Genomic DNA, 18641 nt, shown 5'->3' on the forward strand with positions numbered 1-18641 from the left:
AAGGCATTTCTGTCCAGAGAACTGCCCCTCACTGGATGTTTTTGTTTTTGGCACCATTCTGAGTAACTCTAGAGACTGTTGTGTGTGAAAATCCCAGGAGATCAGCAGTTACATAAATACTCAAACCAGCCCGTCTGGCACCAACAATCATGCCATGGTCAAATTCACTGAGATCACATTTTTTTCCCCATTCTGATGGCTGATGTGAATATTAACTGAAGCTCCTGATCCATATCGGCATGATTTTAAGCATTGCACTGCTGCCACACGATTGGTTGACTAGATAAATCACATGAATAAGTAGGTGTACAGGTGTACCTAATAAAGTGGTCAGTGAGTATATATACATCTTAATTTACATTAACTGTACTCATTCTGTGCATACATGCTCATTATTAAGCGTGCACGTGTGTGTGTTTGTGTGTGAATGATTTGCTCTCTTAAGTTAATATTCTAAATCAGATTTTAACTGAGGATTTTGAAGAAACAGCAGAGTCAGCTGCATGTAAAGCTTTTTATTTTATTTCCTGATGTTTTGGACCCAGCTTAGTCAAAGCTGAGATTTTCCTTCAAGTGAAACAATTTTTACAGTGTAATTAAAACTATTTTTACTGCAAGGCCAATTAAATTCCCTTGACACTTGCAGGGAAATGTGTGTTTTAGTATTTTTAGTTTCAGTAAGATAACTAGGCCTATAATCTTACTTCATTTGAGTTTGTGTAAAATTGTTGCTTAAAACAACTCAAACTGAGGGGAATGATGTCACGATTCATTCGTTAAATCATGATGATATCAGTCTACATACTCTGTATAGTCCAAAGAAATAATTTCCAATAATATTGGGTGATTTACACACACACACACACACACACACACACGCACACACACACAAATTAAATCTAAAAGGTGTTCTTAAAGGGATAGTTCACCCAAAATTGAGAGGTCTGTCATTTACACACCCTCATGTTGTTCCAAACCTGTATGACTTTCTTTCGACTGCGGACCAGAAAGTTAGCCAGTAACCATTCTTTTTCACTGCTTCTTTTTTTTACAATGTAAGTGAATGGTGACCTTTTCTTAAGTGTTCCACAAAAGAAAGTAAGTCATACGTAAATGACGAGTAAATGATGACAGAATCTTTATTTTTGGGTGAACTATCCCTTTTAATGTAAAACAATCTTTTGTTATATGGCTTAAGCATGTATCTGTAATTTCACTTTGATTTCTGTGGTGGTTTGCCATGTGTAAAAGATGAATCTTGGCTGTCAGATGCTTTCATCACCTCCAAATCCCTCACTACATCCTGTAAGAAATCCACAACAGTCTTCAGATCCTCACTGCTGTCCAACACAGGCTGTCCTTGCAGTCTCTTCAGCCTTGTCAATGTCTCACTGAGCATCATCAACCCATCTTCAGGCACCGTGTGATCCCCCACCTCTTCCCCAGCGACACAGTCTCCCCTGGCAACCAAAGCCACTCCCCTGTCGCTAAGGTAAAAAACTAGGAAGCCCTGAGAACTGGTCTGGACTGGTCACTCAGTGATGACCTCAGGGCTGGAAGGTCATCAGGCAGGCATAACGACAGCAGGTGCAGGAGAGCATGACAGAGTTGAGTACATAAACCAGCGTAATAAAGATATTCAAGAAAGTCCTCTGTTTCTTCACTGTGTTCAATGGCTTGAGCAAGAGCAAGCCACACCTCGGCAAACTGCGGAGTGTCTCCGTAGCAATCCCGTGTCCCAGGAGTGGAAAGCGCAGCTGCAGATTTGATGCATACTTGCAGGAAGTGACAACGTAGGATAGGACAGAGTAAGCTTCCTTGGACCAGACAGCTGTACCTGAAGGTGAAGATAATGGAGTGTTTTAAAACATCATATTCAGGGTTCCCATACCTTTTGACAACTGAATTTAATGAATACTGAATTTGAATATGGAATTTAAAGAATCATTTTATAGAGATTGCACTCGGCATCTTCTAGCAGATTTTAGAACCTTAAAAGGTGTACCCAGTCATTTTTCCCCTATTAAAAAAAGTTTTACTCCTAAATAAATACAATTTTGAAACATATGTATAAAATAATGACCACTCACATGAGATGAGGACTCTAGTCATCTCAGTAACCATATAAAAGCTGTTTTATTCATCATGGGGCAGGGGTGCCCTCATAGGGGCTGCCATTTTAGAATCACATGACCAGCTGAATACTACTCACTTAATCTCAGTAACTGTTTAGTTATTGGACACTTTCACTCTTGGATTAAATGAATCATGGCTGATTGTGAATAGTGAATTTCTACAATGGCATCTGTAACTGAAAACTACTGATTTGGAATGATGCTGCATCCACACCACCAGGTGTCACTGTAAGTCCAAGATGACACTAATAAAAATTACTCAGTGCACCTTTAAATGGTGTTGTCATTATATAATTTGCCATGACTTCTCCAGGGCAGGCAATTACAATATTAAAATTCCCTGGTTTGCCATGACTATGGGAACTTGGTATTTTGGATATATGTAATATGTATGTGGCCTTTGTGAATTGTAGTTGCTAAGGTGTTCTAAATGGTTTTTAGCATGTTGCTATGTGGTTGCTAGGGAGTTCTAGGTGGTTGACAGGGTGTTGCTATGCATTTGCTAAGGTGTTCTGAGTGTTTATTTGCACATTGCTATGCAGTTGCTTAGGTGATTGGGTGGTTGTTTACTTGCCTAGTCACAAGTGTCCACTCTTAAGTCTTTATGATATTCTGGTTCCTAAATATGACTCAGGTCTTTCATTTAAAGTCTATGGGATTTTTCCTAGCCATTTTATTGCATGCCAAGTGAAAATCGTGCATCTGATCATAATGCAAAAATTACAGATGTTTTTGTGTATCTGCGCTCACCCAGAGGCAGGTTGTGATTTCTGAAGGCGTTGCCGAGTGCATAGCAGGCATTCCAGCGCACCTTCAAGGTGGCGTCCCCTCTGACCATATTGATTAGAGCACTCATGGCCTCCTGAAGAGGCTGCTCAAACACAGGCTTGCCCAGGTGCACCGGCTGCAGGAAGTGAAGCAGATTCCCCAGTGCACGGACAGCCTTGTTCTTTACCTAAAACAAACAAAGCTCTTACCGTGTTTACAAACCATCACTCACAGAATAAGTCTATGATACATTATAAAAAGGTGTCTTTTGTTTATTTTCTTGTGTATTCATATCTGTAGCACAAATGTTGCGGGACAAGTTACGCACTGAAGTTTAATACTTTTTTTTATCCCCTTTTCTCCCCAATTTGGAATGCCCAATTCCCGCTACTTACTAGGTCCTCATGGTGGCGTGGTATCTCACCTCAATCCGGGTGGTGGAGGACAAGTCTTAGATGCCTCCACTTCTGAGACAGTCAATCCACACTTCTTATCACGTGGCTCGCTGTGCATGACACCACGGAGACTCACAGTATGTGGAGGCTCATGCTACTCTTCGCGATCCACACACAACTTACCACACGCCCCATTGAGAGCGAGAACCACTATTCGCGACCATGAGGAGGTTACCCCATGTATCTCAAACTGTTCCCAAGCAACCGAGCCAATTTGGTTGCTCAGCATGCCCTGGATTCGAACTCATGACTCCAGGGGTGGTAGTCAGCATCAATACTCACTGAGCTACCCAGGCCCCCTGAAGTTTAATACTTAAGGTTTGAGGCTTGTTGAATTCTGATTATGTTAATGAGCACTCTAGCAAATAGACATAAAATCGAACACACACACGGACACAACTTTCTTGTATTTAACCATTTATCATTCATCATTGAGCATACACTTTTACCCAAAGCCATTTACACATGAGCAACATCACAAGCAATTCAACATACCCTGTCTTTATCTCCTGAGGCTTTGGTGGCTGATCTGAGCATGTTCAGCAGGAGCATACCAGAGAACTCCTCCTGAAACTCCAGCCCCACTGACTGCCTGAGGAGGAGAGGACAAGCATTATTCTGCCAGACTCAGCTCCTGAACACATTTACAGTATTGTGAACGCTTGTCACTCACATGTTGACAATGAGTGTGTCTGTGAGGTTGCCGAATGACCAGGCTGCTTTAGCACGGACATTGAGAGAGCGATCATCCAGAGCAGTGAGAATGGCATTAGGTGTGTCTGCCACAAACATCACATCCTGTGCATGGAAAATATGACTATTATCAGTTCGATTCTTCATGATCAAATCTGTTTAGAAGTGTTTTAGTGAAATTGGGAGATATGTTGGCTATACAATAGGCAATCTAGTGATACGTTGTCATTTAGAAGAAGAAGCCTTTATTTTTGTCACACATTATACATTTGCACAAATACAGTGAAATACTTTTATTTTCTCGCATATCCCAGCTAAGCTGGGGTCAGCCATGATACGGCACCCCTGGAGCAGATAGGGTCAAGGGCCTTGCTCAAGGGCCCAACAGTGGCCCAACACCACTGCCCCAATTTAAAAACAAAATTTAGCAAATTAAAGCTAACTAAAGGTGATATCATGAGAATTTTTCATTTATATTTTAAAATTAAAGAGTCTAAAGGCTTTGCACAGATTTAAGGATGTTTGCATAGAAGTCTTAAAGGAAAAACAGCAGAAAGAACCCATATAATTCTAAATGTCAGAGAAAGGGCGGAAAAAAGTTCATGAAAAACTAAATTAAAAAAGGAATATTCCGGGTTCAATACAAGTTAAGCTCAGTTGACAGCATTTGTGGCATAATGTTGATATCTGGGTTACAGTGAGGCACATACAAAAGAAATTAATGGGGCCAAATACTCACTGTTTCAAAATTTGCACCACAAGATGTAAACAATATGTGTTGACATGATTTTAGTGTGATAAAATTGCTTAGCAACCATTTCTGTGTAAAGTTATAGCCAATTTTACAACTCCGTTACCATGATGACGTAATGCTGTAACCCTGTAATCCCAGTAAACAACGATTTATACAACTTTACAGCTCAAATAATACAGAAGTTTCAGCAGAAAAATGTATGTTAGTGGTTCGTTAAATCATTAGCTTCACATTTTTGCCTTTAAACCCACCAAAAATTGGCCACATTCACTTCCATTGTACCTGTGCCTGATTGTAACCTCAATTTTGCTTTTTTAAAGGAGGGACAAGTCAAAATAATTTTTGGTGTTAATCAACATTATGCCACAAATGCTGTCAATTGAGAATATTCCTTTAAGACTAAGGAAAAAATTAGCTGATAAAATAGTTGTATGATATGGCCCCTATAAGAATAATCCTACAAATTAAAATAAGAGTCAAATCCCTTTGAGTGTGTGAAAACATTGACACTGTACCTCTCTGAGACAGGGAAAGAGGATATAAACACCCAGCGCTCTAACTACTGGTGCTTTCACAAAAGAGTTTTCACTGTATGTCAATCCCAGCAGTATTGTGATACACAGAACCTGTGTCTTGTCCTGCAGATATTAATACACACATAAATACACAGAAATCATAAATGAGTTAAAACTTTCAAATAAATGCCACAAATTATCAAATGACTTTCGGAACAGACAAACTGACACTCAAAAACAGAGCAAACACTCACGGGCAGCTGGCTGAAAGCCTGTGGTAAAACAGGTGAGAGGGTGTCACATGCACTGGTCTGAAGAGTGGGATGTTTCTCATTTTGTAAAGCTCCAATCAGCGGACCAGCCAAGACCTCCGACCAGAACTGAACCACCTGTCAGGGAAACAGACCAACATTACACCTTCAGTAAATTGAGAGGCAAATTCACTAAGCAGCTGTGAAAGTTTTGCATGCTGCATTTCACTTTTTATTAAATAACCACCCGCAATCTAGTTCAAGCAGGTGCATTCAACGCTGAAATAGAGCGGTGTCTTGACTTTTTGACTTGATTTTTAAATCAAGGCATACACGCCTCGTTTCTATGTAAATTAGGCTCATTATAGATTGCACTTCATTCACAGAACTCTTTTGCTCAGCACAATTATCACTGCGCTGTTACCGCCCAAGGAAAGCAGCCGGTAAACTGAAATTCATTTAAAAGATTTGTTTGTACACATTTTCTATTGATCACGGCAGTGGTAACTCATCAAATAATGGAGAGGAATGTTATTACCTGGCATATATCCAGAAGCAGAGTACAGTCAAACACACTTTTGGCATGTTAAAGAGATGATTCAGGTGTCTGGATTAGTAGTCGACCGATTAATCTGTGCTGATAGTTGCTTTTTGGAACTATAGGTTATTTTTTTTCCCTCCATGATTCTCTGTTGCTGAAACCTTGCATCTAATGAAGTGAATATATAGGCTACAAAAAGCTTAATTTGCTATGGATAATATGGATATTCGCTGTGTCTGAATATCCATACTTCTCTACTATATCATATGCCAAAAACAGTATACCAATGGAGTATGTCTGAATCCACAGTATTCATGAAGCAGTAAGCGAGGAACACCCGGATGACCTGCTATTTCCAGCGAGATTCTGAAGTGCAGTTCGGCTTAACGATCCCATAATCCCCCGGGAGCTGAGGCAATGTCACGTTCAAAACGTTGGATTTAAAAGAACGTCGGTGAACCGCAAGTCAGATGGCTCTTATCAACTTTAAGTGCTACAAATACCAAGATAATTGTTCCTTGTGCTGAAATTGAGCTTGTTTAACAAAACCAGAGCAGATCATTTTCGCAGTTGTTACTATATACCTGTATGCGGGTCACGGGTCAATGCCCACGTCCCTGGATGAAGTATGTCCGAAATCTATTCATACTACTCGCATGCATACCTAAAAGAACGTACTGTTTTGCCGGAAGATAAGTGCGTCCTTCATCAAATACAGTACATACTGTGACAATACACGGTTTCGGATGCAGCAACTGTGTGCAAATGAACAGCGCTTTCAGTGGGTGCAATTCATTCTTAGTGAACTCCCCCTCTATTTTTAGAAGTATCGTGTTGCACCTATACAACCTTTATTTACCTGGGACCAGAGGTGGGTAGAGTAGCCAAAAACTTTACTCAAGTAAAAGTACAATTTACTTCAAAATAAAAATAAATTACAAGTAGAAGTAAAAGTAATAATGTTAAAAATTACGAGTAAGAGTAAGTATCTAATAAAAAGAATACTCAAGTAGTAACTAGTTACTTTAACATATAATGTAATGGATGTTTACTCTCCTATATTCCAGAACATGATACACATTTAACATGCATTACAGAATGACTAATAATAATAATAATAATAATAATAATAATAATAATAATAATGTTAATAATAGAAATTGTCATCATTCACCACCATGTTGTTCCAAACCCATATGACTTATTTCTTCAATGCATCAAATTAAAGGGAAAGTTCACCAAAAAAAATAAAAATGCTCTCATTTTCTCACCCTCATGCCATAGCAGATGTGTATGACTTTCTTTCTTCTGCAGAACACAAATTAAGATTTTTAGAAGAATATCTCAGCTCTGTTGGTCCATATAATGCAAGTGAATGGTGACCAGAACTTTGAAGTTCCAAAACCACATAGAGGCAGCATAAAAGTAATTCATACGACTTTCAGAAGCAATATGATGTGGGCGTGTGTGAGAAACAAAAATATCTATAACTTCAGAATGTATAAAACCATTAATTCTCCTCCCTGCCCAGTAGGTGGCAATATGCACAAAGAACTGAATCGCCAAAAACACAAGAATGTAAAAGTGGAGATTTATTAGTAAAAAAGGATTTAAAAATTGATCTGTTTCTCACCCATACTTATACCTCTTCTGAAGACATAGATTGAACCAGTGTCATTTGAATTCCTTTAATGCTGCCTTTATGTGCTTTCTAAGCTTGACTAAATGATGTGAGAATTTTAAATTTTGGGGAAATTATTCCTATAAGGAGATGTTAGAAGGAATGCTAGCCTTAATCATCATTTACTTTCACTGCATGTTTTTTTTCCCCTCCATATTTTGAAAAGAAATAGTGGCAGAGACTGTCAGTTTCTAACATTCTGTATAACATCTTTTGGATTCCACAGAATACAGAAAGTGTTACGGGGTTGGAACATAAGACTGTATATAAAGATGGACGACATGACAGCTCCCCAAAAGTGAAGCCAAAACATCACGATCGCCCCCTGGTGGCTGGCTGCAGTATAGGTCATAAACCCCGCCCCCTCCATGTTAGCGGATGGTACATGAGCCAGACTAATAAATCAAATTGCACCTCAAAAACATTTTTCCCAACGATGGTTTCTGTCATTTTAGGTAGTTCTTATCACGTTGATGTATGTTCAAGTGTTCAATTTTCTTATAAGTTTGGTTTTAATTAGTTATTTGATGCTATATAAAGGGGGTGTGACATCATGATTGACAGCTGTGATTGACAGCTTCTCTCAGTGAAGTAGTCGCGGAGGAACATGCAGACTTCTTTTTGGGAACATCGGGAGAAGATGAAGCGTTAATTTTAACTTTTAACTTTCCATAACTGTGATCAGGGGCGTAGATTCCAGGGGGATGCAAGTACAAGCAAGTACAACCCCCCCAGTATTTATACCATGATCAATGGAAACATGTAAATGCTTGCAACTCCTCAAAGTTCAAGCCAATTCTACACCCTTGACTGTGATTGTCTGTTTCAAACCGACAAAATGAGTTGTTCTGCAGTAAACTGTACTAACCGATCTGAAGGATCATTGCAGTTTTTTCAGTAAGTTAAATCAGAATCAAGAATCAGAATAAGCTTTTTCTCACGTACACAAGGAATTTATTTTTGGTGATAGGAGAAATAAGTGCACACAGAACATTACAGTGAGACACAGAATATAAAACAAGGTAAGAATATAAATAGATGTACAAATAATAGGACATATAGCAGAATGGCATATGTACATGTGCAAGTGGTAATGTATGTGCATGGTAGGGGTATGTACAGTTATTGAATTAAATATGTGAATTTACATTTGTACATGAGATATGTATTTACATTATTGCATTATGGGGGAGTCCTGAGGCAGTTTAATTGTTCATGAGGTAAATGGCCTGAGGGTAAAAACTGTTCTTGTGCCTGGTTGTCCTGGCACAGTTCAAAGAAGGAGTGGGCAGGGTGTGTGGGGTTCAGAGTGATTCTACCTGCACATTTCCTCAATCTGGAGACGTACAGGTCTTGGAGGGTGGGCAGGGGGCCACCAATAATCCTCTCAGCAGTTATTCAAGGACCCGTAGCAGTTGAGGAACACAGTCGATCGCCTCACGCTCTCACTGCGCGTCGTGCCAACCTTGCACGTGCAGAAATGCTCACAATCGCGATAGGCAGGGCAAAACATTTGCACTTAATGCGGATGTTTACAAGGATTTATATAGCAGGCACTGATATGTTGCAGCGCTGATATAAAAATGTAAACTTAGAAACTGAGGTCATAAGAGCCCATAGTTACAGATTCACGCTGAAAATGAATGAGTATCACCATGACACAGACAAGCCCACATTGTCACAGTCTCTAAAACTTACCTCACCATGTTTTCTTTAGTTGGAGCTGCAATTTTAATCTTGAAATATATTCTTGTCTTAGTGTAAAATGAAGGCATTGTGTGGAGTGAAGAAATGTTTGTTTTGCGCGCTTGCTGCTGTAGTGTTGAACGTGACTCGAGTGACAGCGTGCAGCCATGAAGTTCCGCTGTCGTAAGAGTCCCATTCAAAAATCTCAATAAATTACACATGTATTAACACTTATTAAATTAAAACCAGTAATGTAACAACAGGAATGCTACCCATTGTAACAAAGTAAAAGTACACACCATAAAACATACTCATAAAAGTACTTTTTTTCCAAAAAGTTACTCAAGTAAATGTAACGCAGTAAATGTAGCACGTTACTACCCACCTCTGCCTGGGACACTGACACACGTTTGGCACTTTGTGGAGTGCTGCCATCAGCTCGGTATTGCTGGATAATTCCTGTTCCCAGTTCTTCCAGAAGCTTGGGAGAAAGACACAGAAATTTTAAAATAGACCAAGAGAGAGAATTTTTCTTTTTTTTTCTAGAAAAACCTGGTGGTTGCTTAAAGGTCAAGTCAAAAGATCCCATTCGAGTCTCTATGATGCTCTGTTTGTTCAAAATCCCAAACTACCTGGGGGGCCTGGGTAGCTCAGCAAGTAAAGACGCTGACTACCACCCCTGGAGTTCATGAGTTCCAATCCCAGGGCGTGCCAAGTGACTCCAGCAAGGTCTCCTAAGCAACCAAATTGGCCTGGTTGCTAGGGAGGGTAGAGTCACATGGGGTAACCTCCTCATGGTCGCTATAATGTGGTTCGCTCTTGGTGGGGCATGTGGTGAGTTGTGCGGGGATGCCGCAGAGAATAGCATGAAGCCTCCACACGCGCTATGTCTCCGCGGTAACGCGCTCAACAAACCACGTGATAAGATGCGTGGGTTGACGGTCTCAGACGCGGAGGTAACTGAGATTCGTCCTCCACCACCCAGATTGAGGCGAGTCACTACGCCACCACAAGGACTTAGAGCGCATTGGGAATTGGGCATTCCAAATTGGAAAAAAAATAAAATAATCCCAAACCCTAAGTAAGAGCAATGGGCTAGGGAGGGACAAAGACATAAAAATTGTTTACTTTAGTGCTGTGAAGTTGCACAGAAGGGTCCTGCTCTGTGAGACAATGAGTGCTGAGCTGACCCAACTCCAACAGATACGTCTGAGCCAGTGAGACGTAACCCCTCACCAGATGAGCCAGCACCTGAAATAAACCCACACACAACCAGTTAGGAACAAACACCTTCCCTCTCGCCTCTCTAAGCCTGGTGCACACTGTGATTTGTTTCCATCCTTGGTGATTGTTGCTTGTCAGATTATATGATAAGACCCCAGAGAGATCTTTGGGTAAAAGCTAAGGCAGACAAAGAGCCAAGACTTACATGACAGACTGCAATACACATTTTAGCAAAGGCTTTGTTCACGATTGACAGCACTGACTGGCCACTTTAAGTTCTTAGTCTGTCCCAGTTTTGACATTTCACATTTACACCTGAAATTGAAATGATATCACACAAACCAAGCAAGCCTGGGCATCAAAGTGACTGGAATCAGTTGTGGCTGGGCAAAAGAGGTCATGAACATGAATCTTCAGAGCGACTTATTGAGAGTGGTAATTTTGATAGAATGATAAAGGGCTGCCTGCAACTAATGATTATTTTGATAATCGATTCATTTGCTTTAAAAAAAAAAAAAAACTGTATTTTATCAAAATGTATTTATTAAATAACATAAATGATGCTATACATCATTTGTATGCATTACAATGTATGCTATAAATTGTGTACAAAAAAGTTTGAAATATAAATGTTACAATATAAATTGCATGTGGTTTTTCAAAAAAAAAAGAAAAAAAAACCTGTTTATGCTCAGTTTGGAAGCAGCTGGACAATTTAAACTAAATTGTAAATAAAAAATAAATAAAAACAAAACCACTATCTAAGAGTTAACTGGTAACAGGTAGAATTTTGTTTTTATTCTATAAATATAATGGACTTTGTACAGTCAATGATCTTCTAAAATATTATTTCTTACATTATATGTAGGATTTCAATTACTGTTATTTTTAAACCTAAATTTCATTTCCAAATTTTTTTTTATCAAACTGCACAGTTTAATCAAAATGACAGTGCTCCCTTTCGCAGTTGCGATCGGTTTACATATACATTTATTCATTTAGCAGACGCTTTTATCCAAAGCGACGTATAAATGAGGAGAGCAACAGAATCAAATCATCCAAGGGAGGCATTAGTAACACAAGTTTCAAAATTGTTTAGAGAAGTACCCCTAGCAAGGACGATGAGTTAATAAGAAGATACCGTACTAAAGGGACTGGGTCAAGTGCTCACGGAAGAGCTTTGTCATTAGATGATTTTTGAAGGATGTTAGAGAACCAGCTGCTCGGGTGGAGTTTGGCAGGTCATTCCACCAGCATGGAACAGTTGAAGTAAAAGTCGTGGACAGTGATTTTTTGCTTCTTTGAAATGGCACTACAAGGTGCCGTTCACCCAAAGAACGCAAACTTCTGGAGGGCAAGTAGACCTGAAGTAGTGAGTGTAGATGGGGGGTGCAGAGCCGGTGGTTGTTCTGTAAGCAAGCATCAATGCCTTGAACTTAACATGAGCAACCATTGGCAACCAGTGCAGTTTGATGAAGAGAGGCATGACATGCGCTCTTTTGGGCTAGTTGAAGACCAATTGCGCTGCTGCATTCTGGATCAATTTCAGAGGTTTGACTGTACATGCAGGAAAGCCTGCAAGAAGACCATTGCAATAGTCCAGCCTGGACAGCACACGTGCCTGGACGAGGAGTTGTGTGGCATGCTCAGAAAGGAAGGGCCTGATTTTCCTGATGTTGTACAGAGCAAATCTGCACAATCTGGCAGTCCTTGCAATGTGCTCCGTGAAGTTTAACTGATCGTCAAACACAACCCAAAGATTTCTGGCTATCTTGGATGGTGTGATCGTTGACGAGTCTAGTTGAATGGTGAAACTGACGCAGATGCATGCACATTTGCTTGCTCAGTTAAAGGGATAGTTCTCCCATTAATGAAAATTCTCTCATCATTTACTCACCTACATGCCATCCCAGATGTGTATGGCAACCTTTTTTCTGCAGAACAAAAATGAAGATTTTTAGAAGAATATCTTGGCTCTGTTGGTCCTCACAATGCAAGTGAATGGTGGCCAGAACTTTGAAGGTCCAAAAAGCACATAAAGGCAACATAAAAGTAATCCATATGACTCCAGTAGAGCCGAAACGATTAATCGACGTTATCGACAGCGTCAACAATTTGTTTGTTTCTTTCATTTTTTACGCCATGCCAGCTTCTATGGCTATATTCATGGCGGGAGCCAGGTTTAGTTATTTAAAAATAAAGTTAAACACCTTATTTAAGTTTCATTTTTCCTAAAAACCTTAACTAAATTTGGATTCACTTGATTAAAAACCTTTTCAAAAGTATCAACTGAATAATACAGGTTCCTCAGATGTGTAGAGGTATGACAGTCCAGTAAAATATGCTTAATGGATAGTGGTTTCTGACAAGATGAGCACTTTGGTAAATTTTCTCCTGATAGTAAAAATTGGTGTGTGAGTCTTGTATGTCCTATCCGGCATCGTGTATAAATGACTTGATCCCAGCGATTATTAAAAGGGAACACATATCTTGTTCCAACAACAAGATTTATTTCCCGTAATTTGTTGTCTAAACATTGATCCCACTCTGACTGCCATTTGTTTTTGATATATACATTCAGAGTTGGTTTCAGATCTGTGGAAGGTATAGGACATTTTACTTATGTGGTGTTTAGATTCCAGTATCCAGACCAGGCAATCACTGACCATCCTCTCCATTGTTTTGCATAAACAACTGGTTAAAGCTATAGGGTGGTAGTTTATGGGGTCATTATGGTCTTTTCCTGGCTTGGAATAGGTATTATTTCTGCTTCATGCCAGTCAGATGGGATTTTTCCCGTTATCCAGATGGAGTTAAAAATCCTAAGGAGCATTTTCAGGGAAAGGTTGGGTAGATTCTTTAAAAATTGATAGTGGATTTTATCCGGTCCAACAGCTGTATCGTGGAATTGTTTTAATGGCTCGCTGTAGTTCTTCCATAGAAAAAGTTTGGTTGTATGGCTATGTGTTACTGGAGCCGAAGTTAATCTTTTCTTTTTCTTGTTGAGCAAGAAAAGTTCGAAAAGCAGGAATGCAGTTCTCAATAGATTCATTGTTTTCAAAAGTTTTTGCTAGAATGTTTGCAATTTCTTGTTTTGAAGTCAAGAGTGTGCCATGCTGTTTGATGTGTTGTATTTGAGGACCGTTGTTTTTTCCCTTCATTTTCCATATCAGGTTCTATATTTTGTATGATGGAGTACTTGTTGTCATGCTGGAAATGAATCTTCTCCAGCTTTCCTTTTTACTCCATTTATAATTCGTGCTCTACTCCTCTTGAGTTTGTTAAGATTTTCAGTTGATGGATGTCTGAAGAACAGTCTTTCAGTTTTTTTCCTCTCTTTTATAGCTTCCTTACATGTATCATAAAACCATGGAAGTTATCTATGTTTTATATTTAAAGATGTTCTCGGGACTGTATCATTAGCTGAATTAGAAACGAGCGTTTCAGTGAAATTCTGCATAGCATCTGGGCTGTCTTCTGGAAACCGTATCAGTTTCTCATGACAGAGGGTTAGAAATAGATACCAATTAGCTTTTTTAATTTGCCATCTTTGTACATTTGTTTCTTCCTCTCTGCCTTTGATGGTTACAATGATTGGGAAATGGTCACTTCCACAGAGGTCATGACAAACTTTCCATGATAGGTCTAAAAATAATTCAGGCTGACAAATTGATAGGTCTATTGCAAAGTACGTTCCATGTCCTGGATGTAAATAGGTATTCAATCCATTATTTAAAAGACATAAGGTGTGGTTATCTATAAATCTTCAATTTTCTTTCCTTTTGTGTTACAATGATTACTGCCTCACAAAGTGTTATGACTATTAAAAGTCATAGAAATGAGAATAAAAGGAGATGGGAGCTGAGTGATAAGGTGATCTAGGTTCATGTGTGTCAAGTTAAAATTTGAAGGAATGTAGATAGAGATGACTGTTATGGTTTTCTGCAAAGTCAGGTATACTGCTGATGCCTGTAGGTTGCTATTAATATTTATATGACTATGGATCACATCTTTTCTTATTAAAATAGTTGTACCACCTTAAGCCCGCTTGTCACTGGGACCTGAAGTGTTAAAACTTGTAACATTTTTAAAAGAGAGAGTACCGTCTGGTGGTAATTGTGTTTCTTGAAGACATATGGCTAGAGGGTTAATAATTGCAGTTAGATGCTGTAGCTCCATAAAATTTGCCCTGATACCACAACAGTTCCATTGGATGATATAATTTTCCATTACCTATTAGGGAGAATAGGGACAGTTTTCTTGGTTCTGCCTTTAGGGGATGGACTTCTACTATGGTATTCATTCTGTTTCCACATTTCCACATCTTTTGTTTGTTTTGTCTTTGAGGCTTCATCTTGGGATACATTTGATTGTGAAGAACTTGCCTTACCATTGTTTTTATTTGCCTTTTGGTTTCCTGTTATTGAGCTCTGACTGGAGTGAATGTCATTTAGAAGAGTTTCACTCTGGGTTCCAGTGTTCTTCATCTTTGGGGGAATATTACTATGGTTAATGGTTTGGGGTTTGTCTTTATGCATCCAGGTGATATCTGTCTGGCAGTCTATTGTTCTCACAGCTTTTTTTGTAACAGAGGCAAAGGTTTTATTCAGCGTAAAAACAGGGACGACATCCACCATTTTCTTTGCTTCGAGGTAATTGATTCTCTTAGTACACCTGATCTTCTGTATTTCCTTTTCTTTGATCCACATGGGACACTGTTTTGATGCAGCTGAATGGGCACCTGAGCAATTACAACATTTTGATGGTTTTTCACAGCTCCCTTTGTCGTGGCCTACCTCCCCACAGTTACAACAGGTATGTTTGTTGCAGCCATTAGATCCATGGCTGTACTTTTGACAGCTGAAACACAGCAGAGGGTTGGGTACAAATAAGACCACTGGAACACTTAAGTATCCAATTCGAAGTCTATCTGGGATTAGCGGTTTATTAAAGGTGAGGATGTACATAGTAGTTTTAATCGTTCGCTCTTCTCTCTTGATTATTATTCTTTTGATGTTTATTACTCCTTCGGTCTTGAGCTCATGCATTATTTCTTCTTCATCCACATCATCCAACTCTCTATTTCGGATTACTCCTTTACTATAGTTCAAAGTTGGATGAGGAGATGTCTTTATTTGAACTCCAGCTAACATGCTGGCATGTAGTAGATTTTCAGCATTGGCCTTTTTACTGCATTCCACAAGAATCTGTCCAGATCGTAGTTTTTTCACTTCCTTTACTGTTCCCGCTATTCCTGCAATACCTTTTTGTATAGCGAAAGGGGAAAGCTTGATGATTGGAGAATCTGGAGCAGCAGCTTCAATGATGATGAATTTTGGCCAGTCATCATTACTCGGCACAAGAGCACATCTATTTTCTGAGGTATTGTTGGTATCCTGGTCCAATAAAAAAATTTTGAGGTGTGTTTTGTAGCCATGATTTGGGTTTTTACAACGTCAACAATAAAAAATTGTCAACAAAAATGTTTGTTGTCAAATAGTCGTTTGATCTCATTTAACATAACATGAGATCATATGAAACTGCCGAATAATCATTCTAATAATCATTAGATTAATTGATTATCAAAATAATTGTTAGTTGCAGCCCTAGACTCCAGTGGTTAAATACATATATTTAGAAGGGATATGATAGGTGTGGGTGAGAAAAGATCAATATTTAAGTCCTTATTTACTGTAAATCTACACGTTCACATTCAGCCACCTACTGGTCAGGAATGGTCAAAGGTGGAGATTTATAGTAGAAAAAGGACTTCAATATTGATCTGTTTCTCACCCACACCTATCATATCTCTTCTGAAGATATTGATTTAACTACTAGAGCCTTATGGATTACTTTTATGCTGACTTATGTACTTTTTGGACCTTCTGAGTTCTGGTCATCATTCACTTGCATTGTGAGGACCAACAGAGCTGTGATATTCCTCTAAAACTCTTCATTTGTGGTCAGCAGAAGATAGAAAATCATACACATCTGGGATGGCATGAGGATGAGTAAATGATGAGAAAATTTCCATTTTTGGGAGAAATATCCCTTTAAGTTTAACGAAGACTGGTAAAGACGAACAGTTACAAAATGGAACTACGCATCTTATTTTCAATTCTTAATATTTATACATTATAAAATAACATCTAGAAAATAACAGTAAAATAAAATCTACGTCAACATTCTGTCACCGCACTTGATGGGGCAACCGGCCTACATTAAACTGTAGGCTTATGATCTTTGAAGTGTTTAACATACTGTTGTAAAAAGGGATCATTTTCTATCCGTTCCAGAGTGGAACTTCAATAAATTGCCCTTGAAGGTCTCTGCATTGTTCTGTCTTTTCTGAGCGCTGAAGTAAAGCAATTATTGTTAATTCACACATTTGATTCCATTATTCATTTTATCTGACTCCAATTTTATATTAATCTGACTCCAATTTTAAGTTGACCTCTAATTTATTTTTAAGCTCTAATTAATTACTGATCATTCTTTTAATTTGATCTTTTTAGGTTATTAATTACTCTAAATCCTCTTCTATTCATTGTCCTTTCAATCTTTGGAGACTTACGCCGGCCGTTATTAAATTACGTAAACCTCCCGAAAATGGATAGCCAGTTCCATTCTTAGTCAGCGGTTGTAGGGTTAACTAATATCGTCTGTTTTGGCTTGTCTCTTAACCAGACGATATTGCTGCTTAGTCACATACATACAACTTGCTAAGAAGGGCGGTGAGCAGTGACTGAGAGTCTTTAAATGGCTTTCTCCTACCCGGTTGTCCTGAGTGGTTTCTCCTATATTAAAGCTCCAGTATGGTCTACCCTGGTCTAATGAAATTCAAATCCTACCCGGATGTCCTAGGTGGTTGTCCTACCTGGTTGTCCTGAGTGGTTTAAATTCAAACTGAGAGTCTTTAAATGGCATCCTCCTATATTAAAGCTCCAGTAATGATATAAATGATTTAGGAGGAATTCAGAATAAATCAAATAATAACAATTTATTTGTCAGGTAGGATATAAAACATTGTTGCAGAAATTCAAATCAAAGCCAATTTCACATGATCAGAATAAACAAGCATTACTAAAAATAAAAGACAAGTCAAAGAAACATATCTGACAAAGCTACATGCAGCGGTACAGCATGGGAGATCTGCTTACAGATTCCTGGTGAAAACGACTACACACATCAATTGTGCGGGAGATCTGCAGATTCCAGAGCTTCCTGCCAACTTTCCTTAAATATCTAGAGAGAATAAACATTGTGTACCAAATGGTATTATCCTTTGAACAATGAGAATTTGGGGGTGAATGGGTTCTTGACTTCCTGGGGTTTAACCTTGTTAACATATAGGAGATCATTTCAATTGTAGGCCAAGGAGGGGGATAGACCTCCAGAATTATGCAGCATTTGGCAAAGACCTTATAACTTTGTTACCATTAGTTTTATCAACATGGAAAAGAGACCACTATACCAGTCGCACAGAGACCTCTTAAATGATATCAAACACATACAGTTGCATTCTTTGTTTTCATGGTATTTGTTATATTTTTACATATAAATCTTGTGTCTTTGTGTTGGTCCAGAGCTGTTGAAGGGGAGAAGGGGGAGAGAGAAGGGGGGGGTAGCAAGGTGATTTGCAATTTATCACACGTGGTGATATTCAGGTGTAGATTTCAGCTTTTATGAGAGAGTTCTATGGCGTTGATTCTCGCAGAGTTCTTTGACTTTTACCGGAAATGGCGCCTTTTGGTTGTAGACATTCTGGTGCCAGCCTTACACAACTCCTGTGTAAGGCTCCTGTGCATATTTTTCCACTAAAGTAAAGTGACATCACTAATGGAGCTTCGGGTTCACTAACTAATCGATAATTTTTTTTTTTTAGAATATTTTCATTAGCATTTATATCAGTTAATTGTTGCAACACTTCAACGATCA

At 38.8% G+C, this 18641-nt stretch overlaps 1 pseudogene; it reads right to left on the bottom strand.

Moving 5' to 3' along the window:
* Positions 1–516: 516 nt before the first annotated feature.
* The window catches only part of LOC127430518 (HEAT repeat-containing protein 6-like), a 28276-nt pseudogene continuing 10151 nt past the window's right edge, over positions 517–18641 (bottom strand).

Source organism: Myxocyprinus asiaticus, chromosome 40 (assembly GCF_019703515.2).
Source record: "Myxocyprinus asiaticus isolate MX2 ecotype Aquarium Trade chromosome 40, UBuf_Myxa_2, whole genome shotgun sequence".
Classification (NCBI taxonomy): domain Eukaryota; kingdom Metazoa; phylum Chordata; class Actinopteri; order Cypriniformes; family Catostomidae; genus Myxocyprinus; species Myxocyprinus asiaticus.